The 9,483-nt window shown below is 44.3% G+C and overlaps 1 protein-coding gene across 4 annotated transcripts in view; it reads left to right on the top strand.

Moving 5' to 3' along the window:
• The window catches only part of ACACA (acetyl-CoA carboxylase alpha), a 309,514-nt gene that overhangs the window by 35,544 nt on the left and 264,487 nt on the right, over positions 1-9,483 (top strand). Inside the window, exon 1 of one of the 4 annotated variants that reach the window (XM_012445438.3) lies at positions 8,665-8,871. The exons of 2 other annotated variants lie outside the window; for them this stretch is intronic. The gene's annotated coding sequence lies outside the window, so the exon portion shown is untranslated. Of the gene's footprint in view, positions 1-8,664; positions 8,872-9,483 lie in introns of those variants that run through there. One more of the 4 variants, XM_012445436.2, reaches the window with a different exon arrangement.

The raw sequence follows: 9,483 nt of genomic DNA, 5'->3' as shown, positions 1-9,483 counted from the left end.
CTCTCTCTCTCTTTTTTTGAAATGGAGTCTCGCTTTGCTACCCATGCTAGAGTGCAGTGACGTGATCTTGGCTCACTGCAACCTCCGTCTCCTGAGTTCAAGTGATTATCCTGCCTCAGCCTCATGAGTAAATGGGATTACATGTGTGCACCACTGCTCCAGCTAATTTTTGTATTTTTATTAGAGACGGGTTTCACCATGTTGGCCAGGCTAGTCTCAAACTCCTGACCTCAAGTGATCCACCTGCCTTGGCCTCCAAAAGTGCTGGGATTACAGGCGTGAGACGCCCTGTCTGGCCCTGAACCATATGATGTATAGAATTTACAGTTATATACATAAATTCACACTAGCACAGACATATCTGTTGAGTTTTGCACATCTTCACACTCCTGAATAGTGAAGTATTGGTGGACAACATTCCTATGACCATTGGGCTGAGAGGTTGTGAGGAAGAGCTAAATACAGTAGGTGAGTGGTACTGTCTGGTTTGGTAAAGTTTTCCTAGACAGGTAACTGTCGTTGAAGATTTTTCCAAAATTGTATTTTTTAGTATCTAGTGTAATAATCTATGGACTTTGTGATGGCATAGATAGACGGAGCACAAAAGAAAATGAAGATCCACTTGGTCTTTATCACAGTCCAGAGCTTCTTCGATCTGATTTTGTTGTGGAGACAGGGTTATTTTTTGTAGAGACAGGGTATCATTGTGTTGCCCGGGCTGGTCTCAAACTCCTGAGCTCCAGCAATTCGCCTACCTTGGCCTCCCAAAGTGCTCGAATTACAGGTGTGAACCACTACATCTGGCCTAGATAACATTTTTCAAAAAGTTTTGTGTGAGAAAGAGACCAGATAAATCAGGTCGCTGATTAGAGGGAACATAAATGCTTCACATCTTTATTTGTCCAAGCAAATTTTTTTTTTCTTTTTTTTTGGGGGGGCGGAGTTTCGCTCTTGTTACCCAGGCTGGAGTGCAATGGCACGATCTCGGCTCACCGCAACCTCCGCCTCCTGGGTTCAGGCAATTCTCCTGCCTCAGCCTCCTGAGTAGCTGGGATTACAGGCACGCGCCACCATGCCCAGCTAATTTTTTGTATGTTTAGTAGAGACGGGGTTTCACCATGTTGACCAAGATGGTCTGGATCTCTTGACCTCGTGATCCACCCGCCTCAGCCTCCCAAAGTGCTGGGATTACAGGCGTGAGCCACCGCGCCCGGCGGTCCAAGCAAATATTTATTCATCCTTCCCAACTGCCTGCTTCTCTTAGCAGAGGAAGTGATTAGGGCAGAGGGGCTCCATTGACTTCCTTGGGTTTTGTGATTTTTGCTTACTATTTCCTTAACATGATGACATGATTCTCTGCTCCTCTGATGTATTATCATTACCTTCCCTCCTGTTGGTTCTACTTGAAGCTTTCTGTACATTAGTTCCTAGATGCCATGGTACAATGCTGCCACCTTGGAGCAGGAGTAGAAATTACAAACAAATTGATCTGAGTGCTTGCTGTTCTCATTAATGTCACAAGGTGGCAAAAGAGCTCACTTTTCCCAAAAGAGACCTTATGCGTGGCCAAAGATGAAATCCAAGAATTTTTTTTGATCACCTCTCCACCCTATCCTTTTCTTTTGTAACTTAAAGACTCTAAAGTCAGCCCGGGCTGGGCGTGGTGGTTCACGCCTGTAATCCCAGCACTTTGGGAGGCTGAGGTGGATGGATCATTTGAGGTCAGGAGTTCCAGACCAGCCTGACCCAACATGGTGAAACCCTGCCTCTACTAAAAATACAAAATTAGCCAGGAGTGGTAGCCCCTGTCTCTGATCGCAGCTGCTTGGGAGGCTGAGGCGGGAGAATCATTTGAACTTGGGAGGCAGAGTTTGCAGTGAGCCGACAGCATGCCACTGCACTCCATCCTGGGCAACAGAGCAAGACTCCATCTCAAAAAAAGTCAGCCTGCATACTTGAGTAGGCCGTACTGTTGGGGACAGAGAAGCAGAAGAGCTGCAGTTAATCAGTCAAAATATACAAGTGTAGGTCCAGCGCAGTGGCTCACGCCCATAATCCCAGCAGTTAGGGAGTCTGAGGCAGGTGGATCACTTGAGGTCAGGAGTTCAAGACCAGTCTGGCCAACATGGTGAAACCCCCGTCTCTACAAAAAACACAAAAATTAGCTAGGCATGGTAGCACATGCCTATAGACGAAACTCCATCTCAAAAAAAAAAAAACCAAAAAAACCAAGAGTAGAGAATAGATCCATGTTTCTATTATTTCTAATAGACTATTTCTCTACTTGTAGATATTTTGACTGATTTTCTAAGTGTTTGGAATATCAGTGGAGTATAGTGTATCTCTTCTGATCTCCTTTTCTCATGACAAAAACATCAAATTTAGAGGGAAAAAATTATGAGTTTTATGACATATGCAGTTTAGAGATAAGACGTTGGAAGAGAGTAGAAACTGAGACCAAATGGATGAATCAGGATGGTTCTGCAGGAGAAGCACTCGACAGGAAGCCAGGAGGCCTACCCTAGGCTCTGTAATTGACTAAATCTATTGGAGCTAGTCACTTGTCTTCTCTGGGCCTGTTTCGGTTTCTGTAATGAGATGGTTGGACAAAATGGCTTCCAAGGCCTCGTCTAGCTTTAAAATTACCTTCTCTGCACACTATGCTACTCTTTTGTAAAGGTTGTGTGCCTTTTAATTCATTTGTTTTGGTTTGTTGTTTTTTTTTTCTTTCTTTTTTTTTTTTTTTTGAGACGGAGTTTCACTCTTGTTACCCAGGCTGGAGTGCAATGGCGCCATCTCGGCTCACCGCAACCTCTGCCTCCTGGGTTCAGGCAATTCTCCTGCCTCAGCCTCCCAAGTAGCTGGGACTACAGGCACGTGCCACCATGCCCAGCTAATTTTTTGTATTTTTAGTAGAGACGGGGTTTCACCATGTTGCCCAGGATGGTCTCGATCTCTTGACCTCGTGATCCACCCGCCTCGGCCTCCCAAAGTGCTGGGATTACAGGCGTGAGCCACCGCACCCAGCCTGTTTTGGTTTGTTTTTAAATTTAAAAAGTTTTTTTGGCTGGGCGTGGTGGCTCACGCCTATTATCCCAGCACTTTGGGAGGCCAAGTCGGGTGGATCACCAGGTCAGGAGTTCAACACCAGCCTGGCCAAGATGGTGAAACCCCGTCTCTACTAAAAATATAAAAATTAGCAGGGCCTGGTGGCAGGCGCCTGTAATCCCAGCTACTCGGGAGGCTGAGGCAGGAGAATCGCTTGAATGAGGGAGTTGGAGGTTGCAGTGAGCCAAGATCGTGCCACTGCACTACAGCCTGGGTGACAGAGCAAGATTCCGTCTCAAAAAAAAAAAAAAAAAAATTAATAACAGAGACAGGGTCTCACTACGTTGCCCAAGCTAGTCTTGAACTCCTGGGCTCAGGCAAATCTCCCACCCCAGCCTCTCAAAGTGCTGAGATTATAGGGATGCACCAGCAGCATGGCCGTTTTTTTCTTTTCCTTTCCTTTATCACTTTTTTTTTTTTTTTTTTGAGACGGAATCTTGCTCTGTTTCCCAGGCTGGAGTATGGTGGCATGATCTCAGCGGCACGATCTTGGCTCACTGGCTCACTGCAACGTCTGCCTTCCGGGTTCAAGTGATTCTACTGCTTCAGCCTCTCGAGTAGCTGGGATTACAGGCGCCCGCCACTATGCCTGACTAATTTTTGTATTTTTAGTAGAGGTGAGATTTCACCATGTTGGTCAGGCTGGTCTTGAACTCCTGACCTCAAGTGATTCACCCCCCCTCAGCCTCCCAAAGTGCTGGCATTAGAGGTGTGAGCTACCATGCCGGGCTGCAGCCGTTTTTTAGTTGTAGAATATATCATATATACAGAAAAGTATATAGAACACAAGTATATTTTTAATAATAATACAGAAAAGGTGAGCACTATGTTATCGTCACCCAAATTAAGAAATTGAACATTGCCAGCATCATGGATGCTCTTTACATGTCTGCGCCTCTGGTCCTCTGGTCTCTTTCTTCTTCCCAATCTTTATTTTTCCATGCTTTGTAAAAACAGTGAACTATCTATATATGTATCACTAAAAATATTTTGTTTACTTTTGGAATCAAACTCTATTTCTTTTTTTTGAAAGTCTCGCTCTGTCACCCAATCTGGAGTACAGTGGCGCGATCTCAGCTCGCTGCTATCTCTGCCTTCCGGGTTCGAGGGATTCTCCTACCTCAGCCTCCCCAGTAGCTGGGATTACAGGCACGCACCACCACACCCAGTTAATTTTTGTATTTTTAGTAGAGACAGGGTTTCAGCATATTGGCCAGGCTGGTCTTGAACTCCTGACCTCAAGTGATCTGCCCGCCTCATCCTCCCAAAGTGCTGAATTACAGGCGTGAGCCACTGTACCTGACCTGGAAATTTCTTTTATGTGTTCTCCCAGTCACTACTCACCATCAGAAGTACATATTATCAGCCAGGCATGGCAGTTCACACCTATAATCCCAGCACTTGGGAGGCTGAGGCGGGCGGATCACTTGAGGTCAGGACTTCAATATCAGCCTGTCCAACATGGTGAAACCCTGTCTCTACTAAAAGTACAAAAATTAGACGGGCATGGTGGCTGTGCCTGTCATCCCAGCTACTCAGGAGTCTGAGGCAGGAGAATTGCTTAAACTCGGGAGGCAGAGGTTGCAGAGTGGAGATGGAGCCACTGCACTCCAGCCTGGGTGACAGAGTGAGACTCTGTCTCAAATGTAAATAAATAATTAGAGGGCCAGGCCTGTGGCTCACACCTGTAATCCCAGCACTTTGGGAGGCCAAGGCAGGCAGATCATGAGGTCAGGAGTTGGAGACCAGCCTGGCCAACATGGTGAAACTCTGTTTCTACTAAAAACATAAAAATTAACGGGTGTGTTAGCGGGCACCTGTAATCCCAGCTACTTGGGAGGCTGAGGCAGGAGAGTTGATTGAACCCAGGAGGCAGAGGTTGCGGTGAGCCGAGATCATGCCACTGCCCTCCAGCCTGGGTGACAGAGCAAGACTCAGAAAAAAAAAAAGTATCCAGATTCTTGCCATCACGTATGAGTTTTGCCTATATATATATATATATATATTTTTTTTGTTGTTGTTGTTGTTGTTTTATCTAGAAATGAGGTCTTTCTCTCTCTGTGTTGCCCAGGCTTTGAACTCCTCAGCTCAAGTGATCCTCCCACCTCAGCTCCCTGAATAGCTGAGACTCTAGGGGCAGGCACCTGGCTTGTTTTGCCCATTTGTTTTGTTTGTTTGTTTGTTTGTTTTAATTTTGACAGAGTCTTGCTATATCACCCAGGCTGGAGCAGAATTGTGCAATCAAGACTCACTGCTGCTTCCAACTCCTAGGCTCAAGCAGTCCTCCCACCTCACCCTCCCTAGTAGCTGGGACTATGGGCATGTTTCACCCAGCTAAATTGTTTATAATTTTTGTGAGACAGGGTCTCCCTGTGTTGCCCAGGCTGGTCGTGAACTCCTGGCCTTAAGTAATCCTCCTGGTTCAGCCTCCCAAAGTGCTGGAATTATAGGCATGAGCCACTAGTGCCTGAACTGTTTTGCCTGTTTTTTGTAACAGGAAACATACCTTTTTTGCTCAACATTATGTTGGTAAAATTCATCTATATTACTTCATGTGGCAGTCATCTGTTCATTCTTACTGCTTTGTAATATTTCATTGTATGAATGTACCACAATTTATTTATTCATTCTACTGTTAGGAGACATTTGTTTCCAATTTGTAGCCATAATGAACAATGTTTCTGGGGCAGTTTTTAAAGTTTCTTCAGGATATAAATTCAGAAGTAGCAGCTGGTTATAGGGTATGCAGGATATATACAGCTATACCAATTGATGCCAAACTGTTTTCTAAGGGACTGTCCTCATTACACTCCTACTTGTAATACATGCAAGTTCCCATTGTTACACATCCTTGCCAAAGGGACCAAAGAATCTTTCCAGTGTGATGCAATAATAAGCCTGAGCAGGGGCCAGGCATACTTACATGTGCTAGCCCTTTGGTTGGTTCTCAGAAGCTCAGGCCACAGTCATTTGCTCCCTCCAAGTAAGGGTAAAGGATTTGTGATATCCCAAGGTCCCTGATCATGCTCCATTAACCTGGAAATATTGGGGTGGATGGGCTGGTGAACTGAATATTTTTTTTTGACGGAGTCTTGCTCTTGTTACCCAGGCTAGAGTGCAATGGCATGATCTCAGTTCACTGCAACCTCCACCTTCTGGGTTCAAGTGATTCTTCTGTCTCAGCCTCCCAAGTACCTGGGATTACAGGTGCCTGCCACCACGCCCAGCTAATTTTTGTATTTTTTTAAATAGGATTTTCCATTCTAATAATTTTTGTGTTTTTAGTAGAGACAGGGTTTCACTGCGTTGGCCAGACTGGTCTCAAACTCCTGACCTCAGGTGATCCGCCCACCTCAACCTCCCAAAGTGCTGGGATTACAGGCATGAGCCACTGTGCCCAGCCACTGATTTTTTTTTTTTTTTAAGACAGAGTCTCCACTCTGTTGCTTAGGGTGAGTGCAGGGGGCAGTGAATTTAGTAACATCACAATTTCTTTTTGTTTTTTTGAGGTGGAGTCTCACTCTGTCTTGCCCAGGCTGGAGTGCAATGGTGCAATCTCAGCTCACCGCAACCTCCGCCTCCTGGGTTCAAGTGATTCTCCTGTCTCAGCATCCCAAGTAGCTGGAACTACAGGTGTGCACCACTACACCCAGCTAATTTTGTATTTTTAGTAGATACAGGGGTTTCACCATGTCAGCCAAGCTCATTTTGAACTCCTGACCTCAGGTGATCTACCCACCTTAGCCTCCCAAAGTGCTGGGATTACAGGCATGAGCCACTGCACCCGGCAATCACAATTTCTGAATCAAGTGAGGATCCATAAAGCACTCTGTTCTGTACTGAGTACTAATAGGAAATGGGAGGATGGGGACATGGAGAGAAAGGGGAAAGTAATATTTTCAGTGTGCCTACTAACGCCCAAGCTCTGTGCCAGAATCTTTACATTTTGGATATATCATTTAATCCAAAACACCATCTTAGAATGTAGGCTTTGTATCTTCAATATATACATAAGGAAACTGAGGCTCAGAAAGGGGTCACTTCCTCAAGGTCACAGAGCTAATTAGTGACAGTCAGGATTTAAAGCACGACCTATCTGATTAAAGAGCTCAAACTGTTTACAACACAGAGCACATAACAGGTAGGGTCACTGCCGCTCTTGAGACTGACATTGCCAGTCCCAAGAATCAATTCTTCTCAGTTTTGCTTGCCTGTATTCACCCCAAAACTATGTTATTCAACTGATTGTGGTCATCTTGTTCATTGATTTAAGCTACATTTCCTTTTCGTGGATTTTTTGTTGTCTTTATCCTTTCTTTTTTCTTTCCTGTTAAGAAAATTGGGCACATCAGCACGATAGGTCCACTTTGATAAACAAGACTTGTGTTGGGAAATAACTTTCTCCCTGCAGATCTAGGAGGTGAGATTTTTTTTGTTTGTTTTTTGAGATGAAGTCTCTCCCTGTCACCCAGGCTGGAGTGCAAGGGCATGATCTCAGCTTACTGCAACCTCTGCCTCCTGGATTCAACAGATTTCCTGCCTCAGCCTCCCAAGTAGCTGGGATTACAGGCATGCTCCACCATGCCCAGGTAATTTTTGTATTTTTAGTAGAGATGGGGTTTCACCATGTTGGTCAAGCTGGTCTCAAACTCCTGACCTCAGGTAATCTACCAGCCTCAGCCTCCCAGAGTGCTGAGATTACAGGGTGAGCCACCATGTCCAGCCCAGAAGAGAGATTTAAAAAAAGACAGGACATTGTGAAATCTTCTGCTCTAACATGTGACATACAGGAAAATTTTAAGACAGAAGATATTAAAGGATGAAAAGAAACTGAATGATGGCTCAATTTTTCTTGACAATAAAGGCTCTACAAAATTATTAAGTTATATTTTATTATATATTATGTTTCATATATAAAAACAACAATAGACATTGAGGGTAGAAGACAGGTGGAAGCCTAAACATGTAGCAGAAAAAACCTAAGTCTGATATAGAAATAATGGAGATACTAGAGAAGTCCAAAGAGAAGGTAGGGACAGGAGCAGGAAATAAACGGCTTTAGAGGAAAGTGAAGTCAGGGGTGGCTAGGCTGTAAAGCTGATCAACAATAAAATGCAGAATCCTACAACTGGGCAAGATCCAAACAAGTCATCTTGTCCATTTTCCTGTCTTTAGAGAAAAAAGCCCTTTAAAGTTTCTCCAGGTCTTTTAGTTATGAGGTATAGGACTTAGAAAAGGATTTAGAAAACATACCTATTGGAGGGGTTATGGAGGAAGAAGCTAAGATTTTGTGACTGGCTGAAGTATAGAGACTAGAAGTGTTTGCTATTGGATAATAAGGAAGGAGTGAGAGCAGAAATGCCACGTGAAAACCCCGTGTCCATGTGAAAACATCCTGGGGAGTCTCTACTATTCACACTGTTCTCCATTGTGCAATTCTACCTTTCATCATTAGGACCAGACTTATAAAGTGGCCTCCCTGAGGACACTTTCTGATTTTGTGGTATGAAGTTCCTTCAGGCTCTTAACTCTGGATAAACCGGAATGATTAACCAGAGCAAAGAGACATAGTATTCAGATAAGGACTTTGTGTCTTATTTTTCTTTTATCTCACAACTGGAGCCACAACTGTGGGCAAGGTACTAACTTTCTTGATGAATTCTGTTCATCTGTAAAGCAGCTAAATAGCCCACTGGAGGCTTTGCCTCTCAGAGACAACGTGAAGACGGATAAGCAGGCATCAGAAGCAGAGTGGCCTCTCAGGTACAGAGCTAATCTTTATTTCAGTCAATGAAGTGCTTACTAATAGAAATACTTAGTCCTACTCGAAGAGCTATAAAAGCGGGTAGCAAACTATAAGAGATGGTCTCTGCCTTCAAGATTTAACTGGAAATCTAAAACCAGTATGCAAACAAAAGATTATATCCTAATTAAATTCTGAACTGTGAGCCTGGCACAGTGGCTCATACCTGTAATCCCAGAACTTTGGGAGGCAGAGGTGGGTGGATCATTTGAGGTCAGGAGTTTGATACTAGCCTGGTCAACACAGTGAGACCCTGTCTCTACCGGAAATACAAAAATTGGCTGGGGATGGTGGTGCACACCTGTGATTCCAGCTGCTCAGGAGGCTGAGGCAGGAGAATCACTTGAACCCAGGAGGTGAAGTTTGCAGTGAGTAGACAACATGCCACTGCACTCTAGCTTGGGAGACAGAGTGAGACTCCATCTCAAAAAATAAAAATTCTGAACAGTGTGGTATGACCATATTGCTACAATAATTCAGAGGGAGAAAGATCAGTGAAAGCTGGAGAAGTAAAAGAAATATTGGAGAAAATGGGACTTCGAAGGACTAGAAAGACTCAGAAAAATAGGAGG

Source organism: Aotus nancymaae, unplaced genomic scaffold (assembly GCF_030222135.1).
Source record: "Aotus nancymaae isolate 86718 unplaced genomic scaffold, 86718_ANA_hifiasm-v0.15.2.pri h1tg000018l, whole genome shotgun sequence".
Lineage (NCBI taxonomy): Eukaryota > Metazoa > Chordata > Mammalia > Primates > Aotidae > Aotus > Aotus nancymaae.
This window is presented reverse-complemented; position numbering and strand designations above follow the sequence as displayed.